Source organism: Herpailurus yagouaroundi, unplaced genomic scaffold, assembly GCF_014898765.1.
Source record: "Herpailurus yagouaroundi ecotype Mexico unplaced genomic scaffold, PumYag 203, whole genome shotgun sequence".
Taxonomy (NCBI): domain Eukaryota; kingdom Metazoa; phylum Chordata; class Mammalia; order Carnivora; family Felidae; genus Herpailurus; species Herpailurus yagouaroundi.
In genome coordinates this window covers 20,793,226-20,813,686 of record NW_024412434.1, presented here as the reverse complement: position 1 = coordinate 20,813,686, position 20,461 = coordinate 20,793,226, and the positions used below count along the sequence as shown (strand labels likewise).

At 42.5% G+C, this 20,461-nt stretch overlaps 1 protein-coding gene across 1 annotated transcript in view; it reads right to left on the bottom strand.

Moving 5' to 3' along the window:
* FAM107B (family with sequence similarity 107 member B) overlaps positions 1-20,461 on the bottom strand; it is a 234,660-nt gene that overhangs the window by 80,615 nt on the left and 133,584 nt on the right. The gene's annotated exons all lie outside the window — the stretch shown is intronic.

Sequence of the window (20,461 nt, the reverse complement as noted above, 5' to 3'; positions counted from 1 at the left end):
CCGGCAGCTCAGAGCGGCCCCGAGGCGGCGCGGGCGGCGGCTCTGACGACGGCGGCAGCGGCGGCCAGTCCAGCGCTGGGCGGCTCTTTCACACCCCGCGGCCCCGCGGCTCCGAATTAAGCGGCGGGGCGGGGCGGGGGCGGGGCGCGACTGCGGCAGCCCCGCCCAGCCCCCGCCCCGCCGCGCTGGCTGCGGGCTCCGCGCTTGGGACCGCCGCGGCCCGAGGGGAGTGCGCCACGCCAGGCGGGGAGCTCGGAGAAAGTCTGGGGATTTGGTTCCGGGAGGTTTTCCTTCTGTTGTTCTAGTTTGATTGGCTTCAGAAACTTGGAAAGAGGAGAGGGAATGTTGGGAGAAAAAAAACTAAGTGTCACCAGATGAGAGAGAGAAATGGGAAATCGAAGGTGGCGGGAGCACGTTCCCGGAGCCCACAATTAAAGATCTCTCTCTCCCCCACCTCTCTCTGTCTCGGTCTCTCCCCTGAACTACTCGGCTCTCGGCTCGTGGGTGTCTGGCCTCTGTCTTCACTCCACGCTTGTGAGGTTTAGCGAGACTGTCCCTATTGAAATCCTACAAATATGTCACAGAAGAAATCAGGGAGGAAACAGGTTTAATTGTATAAATTTACTGTCAAACCAGGACTTGAAACCCGGTGACCTGGAAATTTACCTAGATTCCTTCCCTGTCCCCACCCATCAAAGAGTAATTGGAGATTTGGTTTGTGCACAAGGAGGAAAGGTTTGTTTCACCTTTTTTTTTTCCTTCTCTGATTTTCGTTTTTTACAGCTCTCTTACAGCAAATTGCTTCTCTGCCCAACCCTAAGACTCTCAGATTACCATGTGCCTGAATCACAACAGGTACAAAACTAAGAAATTGAGAGTAGCAAACAGGGACAGGTTGATGGATTTTAAATCAAAAGCTTTTTAATTTTCTTGGCAACAGATGCATAAGGTTTTATTTATTGGGAAGTTTTTCAGACTAAAGAGCGTGGGTCATGATCACACAGAACAGTCATATCAATTATGGATTTCAGTAAACAATTACTCCAAAGATGCTCTAAAGCCAGCCCTTTAAGGGCCTGGCCATCCTTAGGTCCCTGAAGCCCACTGAGGGGTGGAATCACCTACCACAGGATTTAGAGAGTAAGAGGCTGTGTGAACTTTATCCATAGTGTTTCCTCTGAGTCTTTTTTTTCTCCCTGTCCTTGGATTGTATTGTTTCTGTAATTAACAATGGGTCCACCAGTCACCAAACCAGAACTGGGGATCCAGACTAGATTCTCTATTCACTCCTCACAAGGGAGCCAACCCCAAGTCCTAGGAATCCTACAGGGATCCTCCCCATCCTACCCGCCCTGCCACAACTGCCTTTGGGGTGTGTAACCATATCCTGGCAGTGGTCTCTCTCCCAACTGTCCCCAGCCTCCAATTACACACACTTTTTCCCTCCAAACCGCTTCCCAGTGAACTTTCCCAATACAAATCTGTTCAAATTTAAACCCTTTAACAAATGCCCAATTCCTACTACATAATCCAGTCTAAGCTCCTTGCTACAGTACCCCATAGGGCAGTATACTTCTTGATATCACCTTGACCTCCTACATCCCCCAAATGCCCAGGGCTTAGCTCAGCCAGAATGCTGTATTTGCTGAATGGCCCTGCTCTGTGAACACAAGAATAGAGGAAAGAATCTATCACCTTGCATAGTCTGGTAATTATTGCACTATATTGTAAATATGTGTCTTCCTTGAGCAGAGTTTGTGCTTGATATATACATATATCTTTACCCCTCATGCTTAACATACTATCTGGTATATAGAAGACATGCTTTACCCCTCATGCTTAACATACTATCTGACATAAGAAGTGTTAGGAACTGAATTATGTCCCCCCTAAATTCCTATGTTGAAACACTAACCCTCAATATGACTGTATCTGGAAATAGGGCCTTTAGGGAAGTAATTAAGGTTAAATTAGGTCATAAAGGTGGGGACCTAATTTGGTAGGACTGGTGGACCTTTTAAGAGGAAGAGACACCAGAGTTTTCTCTCTCTCTAAAACATGCAGAGGAGAGGTCATGTGAGGACACAGCTGAAAAACAGCCATGTGCATGCCAGGGAGAGACCTCACCAGAAACCAGCCCTGCGCCCATGTCTGTTGTTTAAGAAGCCACCATTATGGGGGCACCTGGGTGGCTCAGTCGGTTAAGGGTCCAACTTCAGGTCAGGTCATGATCTCAAGGTTCGTGAGTTAGGCCCAGAGCTGGGCTCTGTGCTGACAGCTCAGAGCCTGGAGCTTGCTTCGGATTCTGTGTCTCATTCTCTTTCTGCCCCTCCCCTGATTATGCTCTCTCTCTCTCTCTCTCTCTCACTCTCACTCTCTCTCTCAATCTCTCTCTCTCTCAAAAATAAACATTAAAAATTTTTTTAAAAAGAAGGCACTATTTATGGCATCCTGAGTGAACTAATACAAGGAGCATGCTTTAAATTCTAGATTCTAACCTTGGAAAAGCACTAACCCACCAGTGAGCCTGTAATGTCCCCTTAAAGCAGCCTGGGACACTTGTATCATGCCAACACAGTGAGAAGAGTGTCTGGATGTGGTAAGTAACTACATGGCATTTCCCCTGCCCTCTGAGAGGAATGGGAATATGTAGCTCATTCCATAGTCTGGGGTATAAATGTCCACAGGTTCTTAGCCATCACCCTACCCTTGTGTCAGGAAACATAATTTAAACAAAAACAGTAAGAGGAGATCAAATGTTTCTTTGAACTTCTTGAGTCAAAGTCACTAAAAGAAAGGACACGCCTGGGTGGCTCAGTGAAGTATCAGACTTTGGCTCAGGTTATGATCTCACTGTTCCTGGTTTGAGCCCTGTGTTGGGCTCTGTGCTGACAGCTTGGAGCCTGAAGCCTGCTTCAGATTTGGTGTCTCTCTCTATGTCATTCCCCTGCTCGTGTTCTCTCTCCCTCTCTCTCTCAAAAATAAAAATAAAATTAAAAAAAAAAATTAAGGGGCACCTGGGTTAAGTTAAGCATCTGACTTTGGCTCAGGTCATGATCTCACGGTCGGAGAGTTCAAACCCCATGTCAGGCTCTATGCTAACAGCTCAGAGCCTGGAGCCTGCTTCGAATTCTGTGTCTCCCTCTTTCTCTGTCCCTCCCCTGATCATGCCGTCTCTCTCTCAAAAATAAATAAACATTAAAACAATTTTTTAATTAAAAAAAAAAGAAAGAAAGGACATCAGTTTACTAAATCCACTATTTTGGGATTAGCTCGTTTCTGCTCCATTCAGTCTCAGCGAGGCTCTGTCATGCATTTGCCAGAGACCAGCTTGTTGTGGGTGGCCTCAAAGTCCAGATGTTGACTGGAGCTGTCTGCTTGGGTACCTCAGATGCCCTGTACCTAGCGTCTCGGGGGGATGGCTGGGACTTCCTCACAGGTCAGCTGTGTCCAGTGGGGGTGAAAGAGGAAGCCATAAGGCCCCAGGAGGGGCCTAGCAGGAGGTCTAGCAGCCAGGTCATTCTGTGACATCCTATCATTTGAAAACAACACAGAGCCAGCCCCAATATGAGGTTCAGAGAAACAGACTCCACCCCTTGGTAGTAAAAGCAGTGGTCACATTACAAAGGGACCTAAGTACCGGGATCCTAGGACAGAAGAAATCATGGCGGTCATCCCTGCAAATACTCTTCCCTCGAATCAGAGTTGAGGAACCACATAGTGGAGGGTAGCTGCGACAGCTGAGAGCGTTAGTCTCAAGGGAAATCATTCTTATTTATAAACAGGCAAAAGCCACTTGGAAGTCGAACATAAAGCCCACAACAACAGATTCTATAATTGGTACTACTGGCCTCATGTACTGAACTGATAGATCAAAGTAAATACTTCAGTTTTGCTTATTTGTCTTTGCTTTCAAATAAGAATGAGATTAGAAGGAAAAATGGCTTTAGGTCTCTAAAGAAGCTAAGCTTGACCCAATTCCAAATCAGTGTATTAGTTACCTATTGCTGCAAAACCAATTACCATAGACTTAATAACATAATACAATACCCACATACCAGCTCATCTTTGCTTTAGTTCAGGCATGGCCGGGCTGGGTTCTCTGCTCAAGGTCCCCCAAAGCCAAATCAAGAACTTGGCAGAGCCCATGGCTCATCTCATCTGGAGCCCAAAGGTCTCACTGGCAGAATTCAGTTCCTTCTTTGTCCGGTTTGTCCAGTCTGTAAGATTAAGGTCCCCGCTTCCTGTTGGCTGTCAATTACCAGCCACTCTCAGATTCTGAAGGCTGCCCACATACCTCCCCATGTGGCCCTCTCCATTATCAAGTCAGCAACAGCACATCAAATCCTTCTCAGGCTTCCTCTCTGTGCCTCCCTCCACCTCCCTCTCCTTCCATCTCTGCCTCTCGACTCAGATTTACAGGGCTAGTGTGATTAGGCCAGGCCCTACCCAGATCACCTCCCTATCTTAAGGTCAACAGATTTGAGAACTTCTTCACCTCTGCAAAATCCCTTCACAGCAGTACCTCGGTGTGTGTACCTTTTAAAATGAGGAGCATCTAGGGGCGCCTGGGTGGCGCAGTCGGTTAAGCGTCCGACTTCAGCCAGGTCATGATCTCACGCTCCGTGAGTTCGAGCCCCGCGTCGGGCTCTGGGCTGATGGCTCAGAGCCTGGAGCCTGTTTCCGATTCTGTGTCTCCCTCTCTCTCTGCCCCTCCCCCGTTCATGCTCTGTCTCTCTCTGTCCCAAAAATAAATAAACGTTGAAAAAAAAATTTTTTTTTAAAAAAAATAAAATGAGGAGCATCTAGAAAGGATCAGAATGATACATCTAAATCAAAAAGTATGTGCTCTAAGCAACATCATGAGCTGTTACATTGAAATAGCTTCTTTGCATGAGCATTTGTGAGCAAAAAAAGTGGAACCACTTTATTAAATATACTAATGGCACCAACAATAAAAATGAATATTCTCCCCTTTAAGAGTCATCCACTGCAAAGCATTTTACAAACTCTACAACAGAGCCACAATTCCTATTGAAACTGAACCCTCTGCCATTTCTAGGGAGCTTAAAGTTTAAGTTTTAATTTCAAAATCTTTAATATATGTGTTGCCTAAAATGCTTAATTTGGCTTTTACAAAACACTTGCTCTTTGTTATTGACAATTTTAAAATCAAAGGGACTATAAAGTAGTGATTAGAAAGCTATAACTAAATATCACATCAGAATCAAGAGAAACAGCTGTTAGCCACATCAACAACTCCTGAATGGTGCAAAGATCTGAGTTTTATGTCTTTCTCTTCACATGAATCCAACACCAGGAAAGAGGATTTCCTGAGAGTCTTCCTGTATAGTAAAACAAAAATCTCTAAAAAGCAAGAGGGAGAAAAACCCTGAAACCCTCATCCTGCCAAAAATACTAAGACATTTTAGTAGTAGATATTAATAAGTAAACAAACAACTTCATGTTTGAGCACAATGAAGATAACTCCTATATGTTTCCCAATTCAAATAACTAACATGTAAAATAAAGAGCCAGTTCACTGAGAATATTCTACATTTTGCTCCAACTTTCTTTTCTTCTAATATGCATTCCAGATACATACATTTCTTTTAGCAGAAAGTATTCCTTAAAACTCTTGCATTGGTAATAACTAGTTAAATGCCACTTATATATTCTTATCTACCTTTTTTTTTTGAGAGAGAGGGAGAGAGAGGGCACAAGACAGAGAGCACATGTGGGGAGGGGCAGAGGTAAAGGGAGAGAAAGTATCAGAGAATCTTAACCAGGCTCCACATCCAACACAAAGTCCACAACTGTGAGATCATAACGTGAACCAAAATTAAGAGTCTGAAGCTTCACCCACTGAGCCACCCAGGCACCCTTATTCTCGTCTACCTTTTAGGCGATGCATAAAGTTCATGGAGTAATGGAATAAAGACTAAGTTGGACAGAAAAGATTTCAATCATGGCTCTGTTACCAACTAGTTTTGTGACCTCGGATGAGATATTCAACTCACCAGAGGCTGTTTCCTCTGGCTTTGATGGTTAGTGATGGTATAGCAATCTATATCCTTATCTATATCTACCTATATCTTAGGTAAACTGATGGTTACCAAAGGGGAGGTAGGCAGGGGGGTAGCTTAAAAAGGTGATGGGGGGGCGCCTGGGTGGCGCAGTCGGTTAAGTGTCCGACTTCAGCTCAGGTCACGATCTCGCGGTCCGTGAGTTCGAGCCCCGCGTGGGGCTCTGGGCTGATGTCTCAGAGCCTGGAGCCTGTTTCCGATTCTGTGTCTCTCTCTCTCTCTGCCCCTCCCCCGTTCATGCTCTGTCTCTCTGTGTCTCAAAAATAAATAAACGTTAAAAAAAAAATTTTAAAAAGGTGATGGGGATTAAGGAGGACACTTGTTGTGATGAGCACCGGGTGTTGTATGTTAAGTGTTGAATCACTAAATTCTACACCTGAAACGAATATTACACTAAATGTTAACTAACTAGAATTTAAATAAAACTTGGAAAAAATTATGGCACTTTTATATACATATAGACAGAGGTGCATGTTTCTTCTATAGAAATTATTGTATTAATGGTGTTTCTGTTGCTGTCCAGGCTTGGCTGGATAGGAAGACTGCTCCATCCACTTTGAGTTGACAACTAAAGTCCAAACTGCAGCTAATGTTAAATCTTGACAGAGAAAGTTTGCTTATTAACTCTGCTTAGAGAATTGTATCACCACACATCAGAAATGCTAAGGATTACTGGGCTTTAAAAAATGCTCTTCAAGTGATAACATTCTTTAAGTTGTTCCACCAAAATTTAGCATGAACTACAATTCTAACTAATGTTAATGCTCACTGGATAATGTTGATAAAAAGCTAAACTGTATAAGGAAAAAGAAAGGAAGAATGAATAGCAAAAGGACAAGAGCCCTTGTCTGACAGCTGAAGGCAGTTCCTGGAAGTGTTTTGTAATGCTGCCTGTTCACCTCAGACAGCCACCCTCATAGCTCGGGACAACCTGGCCTGTCCTGATTCCAACTTGCCCCAGTGACCAGCCTTTTGCAAGTCAACAGCTGAGACACGTGGCAGGAAACAGAACTTTGACATGCACTTTACCTCCCCAGCTCATTTCTCTCTACAACAACTGCTTATGGCATCTGCCATTGCCTGCATGAGAGCATAAACAACTACTTAAAAGGATAAAAGAAAGACTCTGCAGAAATGTAAGAAACTATCTTTTTGTCTGAAAGACCAATACAATTGACAAACCTCCGTCCAAAGTGATGAGAGACAGACACCCAGAAAACAAGTAAAAAATACATTAGGAATGAAAACGGACACATAACTATTGATACGCAAAGGCTAAAAAGTAAATGCAGAAACACTATGAGCAACTTTATTTGAAAATTCAGATGATATAGAAACATCCCTGTAAAAATACAACCAACTCAGGATTACATAGGAAACTTGGAGGGTCCCATAAACTTCCAATGAATTGAATTAGCAATTAGATTTCTCACAGAATGGGAGGAATCTAGTACTATGGAAATTGATTTTAAGAATTATTTGCTGGGGCAGTTAGGTGGCTCAGTCACCTGAGCATCCCACTCTAATTTTGGCTCAGGTCATAATCTCACAATCCTGAGACAGAGCCCCGTGTTGGGTTCTACACTGACAGCCCAGAGCCTGCTTAGGATTCTCTCTCTCCTTCTCTCTCTGCCCCTCCCCCCCACCAAGTAAATTAATAAACTTAAAAAATTATTTGCTAATGACAATTCTTAGCTTGGTTAGAAATATTATTAATCTCTTTGACAGTTTATCAATGGGAATAATGAAAAGCAAAACTCCTCTTTTCACTGCTAACTTCTCTACTTACCATATGCCTGTCCCCTTACCAAGAGGACCCCTGATGGTCTTGAACCCACAGACTTCCAGATATTCTTCATTTCCTCTCTCAGGCCCCACCTCCCTGTAGGTCACAAAACCAAACCATTGCTTTCTCTATTATTTCTCTCAAATCCCCATTTTCCTCTTCATTTCTATCAAATTCTGCCCAGACTATAGATACTTCATACTCACTGAATGGACACCCACAATACCGTCCTTCTACCTGCCCCACACTGTGAACACTGCCTCCCAAGTCATAGCTCCAGCAGGCCACATCCACCAGACTAATACAGTACAACAAATTATACAAGGCTTCCACCCTCTGATCCAGACCATTGGCTTTTATTTTACTAAAATTCAAAGTTACTGCTTTCTTTAAGAAACGGCTCTCTCAAAAATAGAGCTACCATACAATCCAGCAATCCCTCTTCTGGGTATATATCCGAAGGAAATGGATTCAGTACCTTGAAGAGATACATGTATTCCACATTCATTGCAGCATTACTCACAATATCCAAGATGTGGAAACAACTTAAGTGTCCATCAACAAATGAACGGGTAAAGGAATATTACTCAGCTATAAAACAGAAGACCATCCTGCCATTTGTAACAACATGGATGAACCGGAAGGTCATTTTGCTAAGTGAATAGGACAGACACAGAAAGAAAAGAACTGGGTGGTCTCACTTATATGTGGAATCTAAAAAAGTCAAATACCTAGAAGCAGAGAGTAAAACCATGGTTACCAGAGGTGGGGAAGTAGGGAGAGAGGGGAGGTGTTAGTCAAAGGGTACAAAATTGCAGTTATATAGGACAAGTAAGTCTAGACATCTGATGTACAACATGATGACTATAGTTAATAATACTTTACTGAATACTCGGAATTTGCTAAGATAATAGATTTCAGATGCTTTCATCACACACACACTCACACACACACACACACACACACATACACACACAAATGGTTTAAATGGTTTAACTATGTCAAGAGATGAATTAATTGGTTTGACTGTAGTAATCATTTCATTATGTATATGTATACCAATCAGCATGTTATACACCTTAAATATATACAGTTTTTATTTTTAAAAAAGAAATGGTTTTATTTTTCCCTAACCAGTTGTCCTGAAAGACAATGCTAACAAATTCAGCTGAGCTGGATCTATAAAGGCAGGGGAAATTCACTCTTATAGAATAATGAATTCTCCCATGAATTATAGTTACTGATCAGAAATGAGAGAAGAACTCCACACATCCTCAGAAATAGTAGCTTCTTAAGGGTTTAGAAGGAGCTGGGTCTCTAATATTCTTACTTATAAACAATTATCAAAACATGTCTAGCTAATGGTTTCTGAATTAGCTCTTTTCTTTGTATGTTTAGGATGAAAATAGATGAGCTAGATCATGAAGAATTCTGAATATTTATTCTTTCATGAAGTTTTTTTGATCTATTTTACTACTTTGGATAACAAATTTAATTCAATTCCTGATTTTTCCTATCTGAGCAAAATAAAACTGAATCACAAAATAAAACCTTTAGTAATCGATAATCATGTGGATTTGGAATGAATATTTTCTTCTATTCCCTTATTTACTTTTGAACAAGTCAATAGTCCCAACAATGGGAAAAAAATCAGATTTTTTCACAATCATAGAGAAGACATCAAATAAGATAATACAAAATGCCTTGGAGAACAGTGCCGCACTTTGTGTAAGATAAAGATACTTGGTTTGCCTACAGAGAGCCAAATATTACAGTGATTAGGTCCACAGTCCAACAGATTTGATTATGTGTTGTGTATCCCCTGTTCCCCAGCTGAGTGAACTTGGCCAAGTTATCCACTTCTCTAAGATTCAGGTTCCTCATTCGTAAAGTGGTGATTTACTCATTTATATTTTTAATTTTTTTTAATGTTTACTTATTTTTGAGAGACAGATAGAGTGTGAGTGCGGGAGAGGCAGAGACAGAGGGAGACACAGAATCCGAAGCAGGCTCCAGGCTCTGAGTGTCAACACAGAGCCTAACGTGGGGCTCGAACCCACAAACCGTGAGATCAATGACCTGAGCCGAAGTCGGACCCTTAACCAACTGAGCCACCCAGGTGCCCTAATTTACTCATTTATTTAACAAATATTTCTCAAGCATGTTCTTTGTCCCAGGTACTATTCTACTCCCTGAGAATACAATAGTGAACAAAGCATAAAATATCGCTACGATTATGGGGTGTATATTCTAAAAGAGGGAATCAAGCAGGAAAGGGAGAAAGGAGGAAGGAAGGAAGAAAAAAGGAAAAAAAAAACAGAAAAGCATATAGTATGTCAGATAGCATTCATTATTGCTATGTTAGAGAAACACATAATAAAGCTGAGACAGGGATGAAAAGTGGCGGTAGGACTGTGTCATTTTAAGCAGGACAGCAAGAAAGGCGTCTCTGAGACAACGACATTTGAGCAAATACCTGAAGGACGTGAGGGGGTTCCTTGTGCAGGCTTCTGGGGGACAGGCCCTCTGGGCAGCTAGACTGGTAAGTGCAGAGGTCTTGAGGCGCCCACGGAGCAAATTCCAGGCGCGGCAGGAGGCCAGTGTGGCTGGAGAGCCAGAGCCAGGAGGGATGATGGATGATGAGGAAGGAGAGGTGCAGAGGAAAGCAGAACAGATGGTATAAGGCCCTGTGGGCTGTGGCAAGAAGAGCCTGGCCTTTTCTCTGAGCAAGCTGGGAAGCCACTGGCAGGTGTGGAGCAGAAGACAGACCTGTTCTGATGCACATTTTAAAGGGATCACCAGGCTGCTGGGTTGAAAACAGACTGCAGGGGAGCAAAGGTGGAAGAACACTTAGAAGGCTTGTGTACTGGGGAGGCTGGGTGGCTCAGGTCATGATCTCACTATTCCTGAGTTCGAGCCCCCCTTGAGCCCCATGTTGGGCTCTGTGCTGACAGCTCAGAGCCTGGATCCTGTTGCAGATTCTGTGTCTCCCTCTCTCTGCCCCTGCCTCTCTCTCTCTCTCTCTCTCAAATAAATAAACATTAAATAAAAAAAAAAAAAAGAAGAAGACGAAGGCTTTTGAATTAATCCAGGAAGGAAAAGGTGGTGCTTTGAATCAGCATAATGAGAAGTGGCCACATTATAGATATTTTGAAGGTGGAGCCGACAGGATTTGCTAATGGATTAGATGTGGAAAACAGGAGGGGTAAAAAGAGTCAAGGGTGATTTCCAAGTTTTCAGCCTGAAGACCTGAGCGAATGGAATCCCTTTTTCCGAGAAGGGGAGGCTCTGAGAAGAACCACTTCGGGAGAGAATATCGGGAGTTCAGTTCGGGGTGTGCTGAATCTGAGGTGCCCTCAGTGAGCCAAAGGTATGAAGCCAGTGGTTGGAGAGGAGTTGATAGCCGAGAGAAGGGTGAGGCCAGAGCTATACATTTAAAAGTCATCAGCGGGCACATGATACTGAACGTGAGACTCCATCTATCACCCAGGGAATGACTGAGGTCTGGGCCTGGGCCACCCCCACATTTTGGGCTCAGGGAGATATGTGGAAACAAGCACAAGAGAATGAGAAGCACCTTGAGAAGGAATGGCCGTTGAGAGAATGGAAACCAGGAGAGTATGGACGACAGGTGAGGCCGGGATCCGAGGAGGAAAGAGTGGTCGCCTGTCTCAAACACTGCGGGCAAGTCCGGGTCCAGGGAGGTGGGAGCTGGGGCCTGACGGGTGGATTTACCCACCCAAGTGTCACTGGTGGAGCTGTGGGCACAGAAGCCTTACCATGGTGACTTCAAGAGAGAGTCAAGGGCGGGATAATTGGAAGCAGCTGGCGACTTTTTTTTTTTTTTTTTTTTTTTTAGGGAGGGGATTATGTTTCGTTTTGTTTTAAAAATGGAAGAAATTGGGGCACCTGGGTGGCTCAGTCTGTTGCGCATCCGACTTCAGCTCAGGGCATGATCTCACAGTCCGTGGGTTCGAGCCCCGCATCAGGCTCTGTGCTGACCTCTTGCTCAGAGCCTGGAGCCTGCTTCCGATTCTGTGTCTCCTTCTCTTTCTGCCTCTCCCCGGCTCACACTTTGTTTCTCAAAACTAAATACACGTAAAAAAAAAAAAATTAAAGATGGAAGAAATTAATGGCATATCAAGGCCTGTGTGTAATCCTTGGTATGCTTTTTCTAAGCTGATGGCAATGATCCTGTATCTAGAGGATTAGTGATTATCTTTATTGGCCTTCTAAACATTAAACCCCGGCACAACGCTCTGCTCCAGCTGATTTGCCTTTTACCTGCTCAACATACACGCTCCCACCTCTGAATCTCCTTCGTGCTGTTTTCTCTGGCAGGAATGCTGTGGCTCTCCCTTTAATAGAGCTGATTTTTACCCATATATTAAGTTTCAGCTCAAGTCCTATTTCTATGAGTCCTTCCCTAACTTTTGTAACCCAGATTAATTGCTTCCTTTATTTCCTTTCTATTTCCTTTATTATTTTTTAATGTTTATTTTTTTAAGTTTTTTAATGTTTATTTTTGAGAGAGAGACAGAGAGACAGAGAGACAGAGTGTGAGCAGGGGAGGGGCAGAGAGAGAGGGAGGCACAGAATCTGAAGTGGGACACTTAAGTGCTGAGTCACCCAGGCGCCCTTTTATTTCCTTTGTATAACACTTAGTATCTCTAACACACTTATTAAGTATCTCTGTGTGTAAAGGACTGAGCTAGATTTGGGAGGAGAATAAGTTAAATGGAAGGCACAGAATCTACCCTCAGGAAGCTAACAAACGTGTTATCTGTTGTACATGATATTTTTTGTGCGTATCTTTTTTCCCCTAATTCTCTCATGAATCTTGAGGGCAGGCAGCGTTTTCACCCCCTTGGGGCTTAGCACCATAAGTGGAGCTATAGATTTTTGTTGAATTATATTAAACAATCATTATGATAAAGTATTATTAGATCACTTCCCAATTATATAAAATGGTCACAAAAAAACTTTTCTTAACATCTTATTTTTTCAAATATTTTTTTAAAAAAATTTTGACGAGTATTTATTTTTGAGAAAGAGAGAGAGCACAAGTAGGGGAGGGGCTGAAAGAGAGGGAGACACAGAATCCAAAGCAGGCTCCAGGCTCTGAGCTGTCAGCACAGAACCTGACACGGGGCTCAACCCACAAAGCGTGAGATCATGACCTGAGCAGAGGTTGGATTCTTAGCCAACTACACCACCCAGATGCCCTCTTCAAATATTTTTATAATCATTATTTTAAACCTTTCTAAAGGATGTTAGGTATTTCCCTCCTGTGTTATTCAAAGGTCCTTAGAGACATTATTTTAAAAAAATAAATGATTGCAATCTGTTTATGTAAGGCAGAACTGGGTGTCTTTACTGGGAATTTTGATAAAGCTGAACTTAGGGCACACTGCATGTTTGCTAGAATAACTGTTCTTAAGACTCAGTTTTATATATAAGAGAAGGATCTGATTAGCGGTTCTATGGAGCAATTGGAAACTTGTGCTTCAAAAAATATCAAGGCCAATAAAGAGACAAGGGGCATTGTCTTAATTGAGATTCCCACTATTCTCAGTGCTCTCCTGATGACACAGAGTAAGCCCAGGGGACTACTAATGAGCTAGGAAATATGAATATGCATCAGCTGGAACCTGACCAAGAAGCTGATAAAGGGTATTGTTCCTCGCCTAGGTCTGCCTGGTATAAAAAGTAGAAGGGTCCCGTGAGTATACTGTGGGCAGGTTTGTGGAGATTTTCTGCTGCTTATTGGAGAACACCAAACTTTAGTAAACAAGAACAGCACTGATGAAAAATACGCTTGAGTCCCTCATCACAATCAGTTTAAATAAACTGGGGAGGGGAGCATGGGTGGCTCAATCGGTTAAGCATCTGACTTCAGCTCAGGTCATGATCTCACTCCCCATTAGTTGGAGCCCCGTGTTGGGCTCTGTGCTGACAGCTCAGAGCCTGGAACCTGCTTCGGATTCTGTGTCTCCCCCTCTCTCTGTCCCTCCCCCACTTGTGCTCTCTCTCTCTCTCTCTCTCTCTCTCTCTCTCAAAAATAAACAGTAAAAAAAAAATTAAATAGAGTGGGGAAAATACAAAATACAAAGCAAACACAAGATGGTCAGCGAGCAGGAGGAGGAAGAGAAGTGAGGGGGGAAGGAAGGATAGAGAAAAGGAAATGAGAAGAAGGAAGAGCTGACCCGGAACAAGAGGGGGGCAGGAGGGAGGAAGAGAAAATAGAGAGGGGATGAGGAAAAGGAAATTGGCAGGAGAAAGGCATAGGATATTTTAAGATGGTTTTTGAAGGTCAATCCCTGGTTTTCACTATGGATGAAAGCCTCAGGAAACAAACCTTCCTGTTGAGGCATGTGTGTGATTCTTGTTAGGTTCCTTCTCAGCAGTTGCTGAGTATTAAGAGAAGGGTATCTGTAAAGACAGGGGGGTTGCACCTGAAGGCTGGGCCCTCTCTAGTTTCAACCCCTAAGGAAGACACAGGACTTTTTTTTTTTTTTTAATTAAAGTTTATTTTTGAGAGAGAGCAAGAGAGAGCACAAGTGCGGGAGGGGCAGAGAGGAGGGAGACAAGGGTCCCAAGAGGGCTCCTTGCTGACAGCAGAGAGCCGGAAAAGGGGCTCAAACCCACACACTTTGAGATCATGACCTGAGCCGAAGTAGGACACTTAACTGACACCCACGACATGGGTGGAGCCCACGACACAGGAGCCCCATGACACAGGACTCTGAACCTTGGAATGGAAAGTGAGAGAGAGCCCTGGGCTTATTCAGAAAGGAGCCATGCTGTTCAGGAGACACAGTCTTTTTTTTTTTTTTTTTAATGTTTTATTTCTTTATTTTGAGAGAGAGAGAGAGTGGGGAAGGGGCAGAGAGAGAGAGAGAGAAAGCGAGAGAGAGAATCCCAAGCAGGCTCCACACTCAGCGTGAAGGTGGACATGGGGTTCGATCTCACAACCATGAAATCATGACCTGAGCTGAAATCAAGAGTCAGATGCTTAACCAACTGAACCACCCAGGCGCCCCCAGGAAACAGAGTCTTTAAAAAAAAAAATGGCCCATGTCAAATATGATTTAACATAAAATTGTGCATTCTATCCTGTGAAGCTTGATGTATCATAATTTCACAATAGATAGGAGACATGACAGTCGTTTATCTATATTTGAATGCAGACAACAGCAGAAGGATAAGGCCAGAGCAAGACGGATGAAAACTGAGAGAAAGTTGTCCTGGTAGGGAGCGCAGAACACAGCCATGTCCCAGAAGGGCTGTCTGCAGAAATAGGAAGGAACATTCAGGTAAATGCCAAAGAAACAGCCTGAGGTGCACACAGGAGCCAGTGCTGGGGGTCTCACTGCTGTTCAACGTGTAGGTTTTCCAAATCTCTGATAGTCTAGAAGATACAAGGAAGGATACTCCCCTACAAATTTCGGAGGGGGCTCGGCTCTCCTGACACCCTGATTTCACCCTTGCAGCTGCCAGCAGTGTCTGTCACGTGATAAATTTCTGTTGTTTTAAGCCACCCAGTTAGTGATCCTTTATTACAGCAGCCTAGGAAGTTAATACACACGGTAAGTGTGTGTTTTGCTTGATAGGAGCTGCCAACTGTTTTCCAAAGCACCTGAATTTACATTCCCACCAGCACTGCATGAGGATTTTGGTCATTCTACACTCCGTCAGCACTTGGTGTTGTCAGTGTTTCTTATCTTAACCATTCTAACAGGTGTGTAGGGATAGCTCAAGTGCTTTTAATTTTCATGTCCCCAATGGCTTATAATGTCAAACATCTTTTCATGTGCTTTCTTGCCCTCCATATATTTTCTTTAGTGGAGCATCTGTTCAAATCTTCTATCCTGTTTTTATTGGCGGTGTGTTTTCTTAGTGATGAAGATGTAAGACTGTTTAAATCCCTTATTAATTGTATGTCTTGCAAGTATTTTCTCCCTGTACATAACTGTTCTTTTTTATTTTTGTAACAGTGTCTTCCAGAGAAGTAAAAACTTGAAGTGTGATGTCATATTCACTCACATATTTTCTTTTACGGCTTGTATTTTCTGTGTCCTAGGTGAAAAAGACTGCCCAAACCAAGGTCCCAAATAGTTTCTCTTATGTTTTCTTGTAGAAATTTTATAGTTTTTGTTTTTACATTTAGGTCAATGATCTATTTTTGCATGTGGTGGTAGGTAAGGGTGAGCTTGTTGTTTGGGCTTTTGTGGGGGTTTTTTTGGCATAGGAATGTTCAATTGTTTCGGCTTCATTTTTGAAAAGACCATTTTTCATACATTGAATTTCCTGGGTAGATTTGTGGAAAATCAATGGACTGTATAAGTTCGGGTCTAACTCTGGAATTTCTGTTCTATACTACGTGTCTATGTATCTCTCATTAATTTTATTTTATTTGCCTTTCCTTTACAGTAAGTCTTAAAATCAGTGTGAGTCATTCAAATTTGTTTTTCCACAAAATTATTTTGGTTATGCTAGGTCATTTGCTCTTCCATATACATTTTAAGATTTTTTTTTTAATGTTTATTTATTTTTGAGAGAGAGAGACAGAGCGTGAGTGGGAGAGGGGCAGAGAAAAAGGAAAGCACAGAATCTGAAGCAGGCTCCAGGCTCTGAGCTGTCAGCACAGAGCCCAATGCGGGGCTCAAACTCATGAACCATGAGATCATGACCTGAGCTGAAGTCAGATGCTTAACCGACTGAGTTACCCAGGCACCCCTTCCATATACATTTCAGAATCAACATGTTGTTTTTTTTTAATTTGCTGAGATTTTAATTGAGATTGTATTAAATCTATAGATCAATTTGAAGAGAGCTGACATCACAATATTTAGTCTTATAATCCATAAACATGGTATATCTCCCCATTTATTTTGGTCTTTATAGATTTTGCTCATCAATTTTTATATTCTTTGGTGCATAAAACGTGCACGTATTTTGTTAAAGTTATTCCTAAGTATTTTATGCTTTCGATGCTATTATAAATGATATCTTTTTAAAAGTTTCGGTTTTCTGGGTATCTAGGTGGCTCAGTTGGTTAAGCTTCTGACGTCGGCTCAGGTCATGATCTCATGGTCTGTAAGTATGAGCCTGACATCAGGCTCTGTGCTGACAGCTCAGAGACTGGAGCCTGTTTCAGATTCTGTGTGTCCCTCTCTCTCTGCCCTTCCCCCGTTCACTCTCTCTCTCTCAAATAAATAAAACATAAAAAAAATTTTTTTTTTTAAGTTTCAGTTGTCAATTACTAGTTGCTAGTGTACAGAAATACACAAGTTGATTTCCTTGTTTCCTATGAACTTGATAAGCTCTCATATTGGTTCCAGTAGCTGTTTCTGAGAATCCTTTGGGATGTGTGATGCAGCTAATAATGTCATTTGTAATACAGAGAGTTTTATTTCTTAGGTTCTCTGTTTTTTCAATTTGCAATTGCTTTCAGGGGACGCCAAGGGAAGGGGCATGCCTGAGGCAGATGAGAAGAATAGGATCCATTCCTCCTTTCTATGCTTTGAAAGCACACCTTAAACTGTTGCTTATATTACAAAGACTCATTGTACAATTTTTCTGTTAAACTGTGCCTGTGTCATCGGTGTCTGTGACTGACTCCTACCGCAGACTATTTGGTTCCAAGCTCTTCAGCGTTCAAACTGTAATGCTCACTTTGAATGAAATATTTCCTCTTGCTGGCCACTTTTTAAAACGTACACAAAATGGAACATTTTGTGGCTAGACATAAGCCAAATGCCGCAGGGCAAGGGGAAATTAAAGCAAGACATTTGATTAAAGAGTTAAGACCAAAGAATTAAAGAATGTAAAGGACAAAAAAGGAAGCTAATGCTTAGCTTAATCATGCTACAGGTCTATTAAAGGAAACAGATACAGAGCCTTGAGACCTCCCCCGGATTCCCAGACTAGAAGCATATGTTGATTTGAAGTTGGGGAAGACAGAAGGAGAATAAACAATATTTGAAATGGAATGATTCAGATTCTTTGAGGTTTTCCCAGCTGATATGGGGTGGCACCAGCCCTGTTCGGCAGCTTGCTTGTTAGCTGCTGGAAATAATATAGCACGTGGGGAGCTAAAAGAAAGAGGAAGAAAAATCCTGCAGGGTGAAAAAAATACATACCAAAATACCTTGCAGTTGAGAGATGTGTCAAGACAACATACACTGACAATGAAGTATATTCAAGTTGCTCTGTGATCCCCAGGTAGTTTCTCTTTGCTCATTACATAACACATCTTAAATACAGGAGAAACAACCCCCTTATACCCACACAATTTTTTCATTAAGTAATACCTGGTTTTTCAAATCTTGGTTATTTCATAAACACCAGTAATGAAGTCTGTCTTTCAACACGCATTTCAACGAACATTTGTGCATCCACACGGGGGCCATGCAGTGTTTCCAGAGAATATTAACATGAGAATATATTAATAATACCGAATTAAAATATGTAGAATATTACAAATGAGGTCACTGCCCTCAGCAAGCTCATGGTCCAGGGGAAGAGATAGACAACTAAGCAAACCAGTTATGAAGTAATAAAATGCTGTGATGGACAAACAGCTGGGAGCCAGGATGAGGGATTTTGAATCCAGATTGGAGACGAGAGTCAGAGGAAGCTTCTAGAAGGATCCAGCACATAAGAAGTATGTTAAAGGATCTGTACACTAGGAATCCTCTTATTGGCTATTGGTTTGGATAGATGGTCAGTTGATCAGCACAGGGAATTCTTAAAAAAGTCATCTTTGCCTTACACACTTAATTTAGTGTAAACATAACTACAGGGCATTTGTTCACTCATTGACTTGATTGTACGGTCAAGGATTCCTTTTAAATGTAAGCCTTTCTAATTGGAATTCTCTTGTTTTCTTTCTCACACAAATCATGCTTACAATGCATTAACTACACAATTTCCCATTTGTTTCTTCAAATGGAAGCAAGAATGTGGAGAGAATTGCAAAGCAATCTGAGGAAAGAAGCCTTCTTGATTTTTACTACTTTGCTCGTTTTATATAATTCTCTTGCCCACACCTAATTTGACAGCAATTTGTCTCTCTCTTTTTTTTTAAGTTTATTTATTTACTTTGAGAGACAGCACAAGCAGGGGAGGAGCAGAGAGAAGGAGAGACAGAATCCCAAGCAGACTCCATACCTTCAGCACACAGCCCCATGCAGGGCTCAAACTCACAAACCGTGAGATCATGACCAGAGCCGAGATCAACGGTGCAACGCTTAACCGACTGAGCCACCCAGGCACCCGGACAGCAATTTGTCTTAAGCAGCTCATCTTCGTCCTTTTCCAAGCACTTGATCTGATTTTCATAATAATAACCCTTTCTTCTGACAGTCATATTTTGTTGATTTACTTAATGTTTAATCATATTACAGTATTACAATAATAAGTACTCTAGGTGTAAACCAGTGTGAAGCAAACACATCTTAGTAAGCAGACAACTCAATCAGTAGAAGCAGAAGTGTATGGAAAAGAGGGTATCAGCTGCAAGCATCTAGCCTATACCGGGCTCACCCGGTATATCCTACAGGGAGAACTTAGTGACAGTTCATCCATGAGGTGCTAAGTTCAGGTTCATTAAAAGGATATCTACTAGAGAAAAGGCACAGACATCCCAAGTAGAGTGAGCAGCACAGAGATATGGAGATGGGCACAAAAGCGACACAAAGGCATGTGCAGGATGGTGGTGGGTTCAGACTTCAACTAAATATCTCACGATCGGGCTTTGAATTGTAAAGGCATATAAGACAGTCTATTTTCCTTAATATTTCTATCATCCAAAACCTCATCTTTCCTTAATATTTCTATTATCAAAAACCTCATCTTTCTCAGTATTAACGCTCAACATTGCTGAGGATACCCATTTTTTCTTTTTAATTTTTTTTCAACGTTTATTTATTTTTGGGACAGAGAGAGACAGAGCATGAACGGGGGAGGGGCAGAGAGAGAGGGAGACACAGAATCGGAAACAGGCTTCAGGCTCTGAGCCATCAGCCCAGAGCCTGACGCGGGGCTCGAACTCACGGACCGCGAGATCGTGACCTGGCTGAAGTCGGACGCTTAACCGACTGCGCCACCCAGGCGCCCCGAGGATACCCATTTTTAATGAACTTGCCAACATCAGTTACAAAGCATTCTTCTGAGTAATGGAGTATTGTAAAATGTCAGTTGCCTGTGTCATCAACTGCCATGGTACGAAGTGGTACCAAACAAACAAACATAAAACAATGTAGAGGCTGGTGAAGCCAGCGCCCAATTCAGAAATGGAGGACCATTAAAAAAACCACTGGAAGTGCTGAAAGAGACCTCTAACAACACAAACAATCTAGTGGTCATAAGAATCAGGACGCCTGGGTGGCTCAGTCGGTGAAACGTCCCACTCCGGATTTTGGCTCAGGTCACGATCTCACGGTTCATGAGATCGAGCCCCGCATCAGACTCCACGCTGACAGTGTGGAGCCTGCTTGGGATTCTCTCTCGCTCCCTCTCTCTGCCCCTCCCCAGCTCATATTTCTTTCTCTCTCTCAAAATAAATAAATAAACTTTAAAGAAA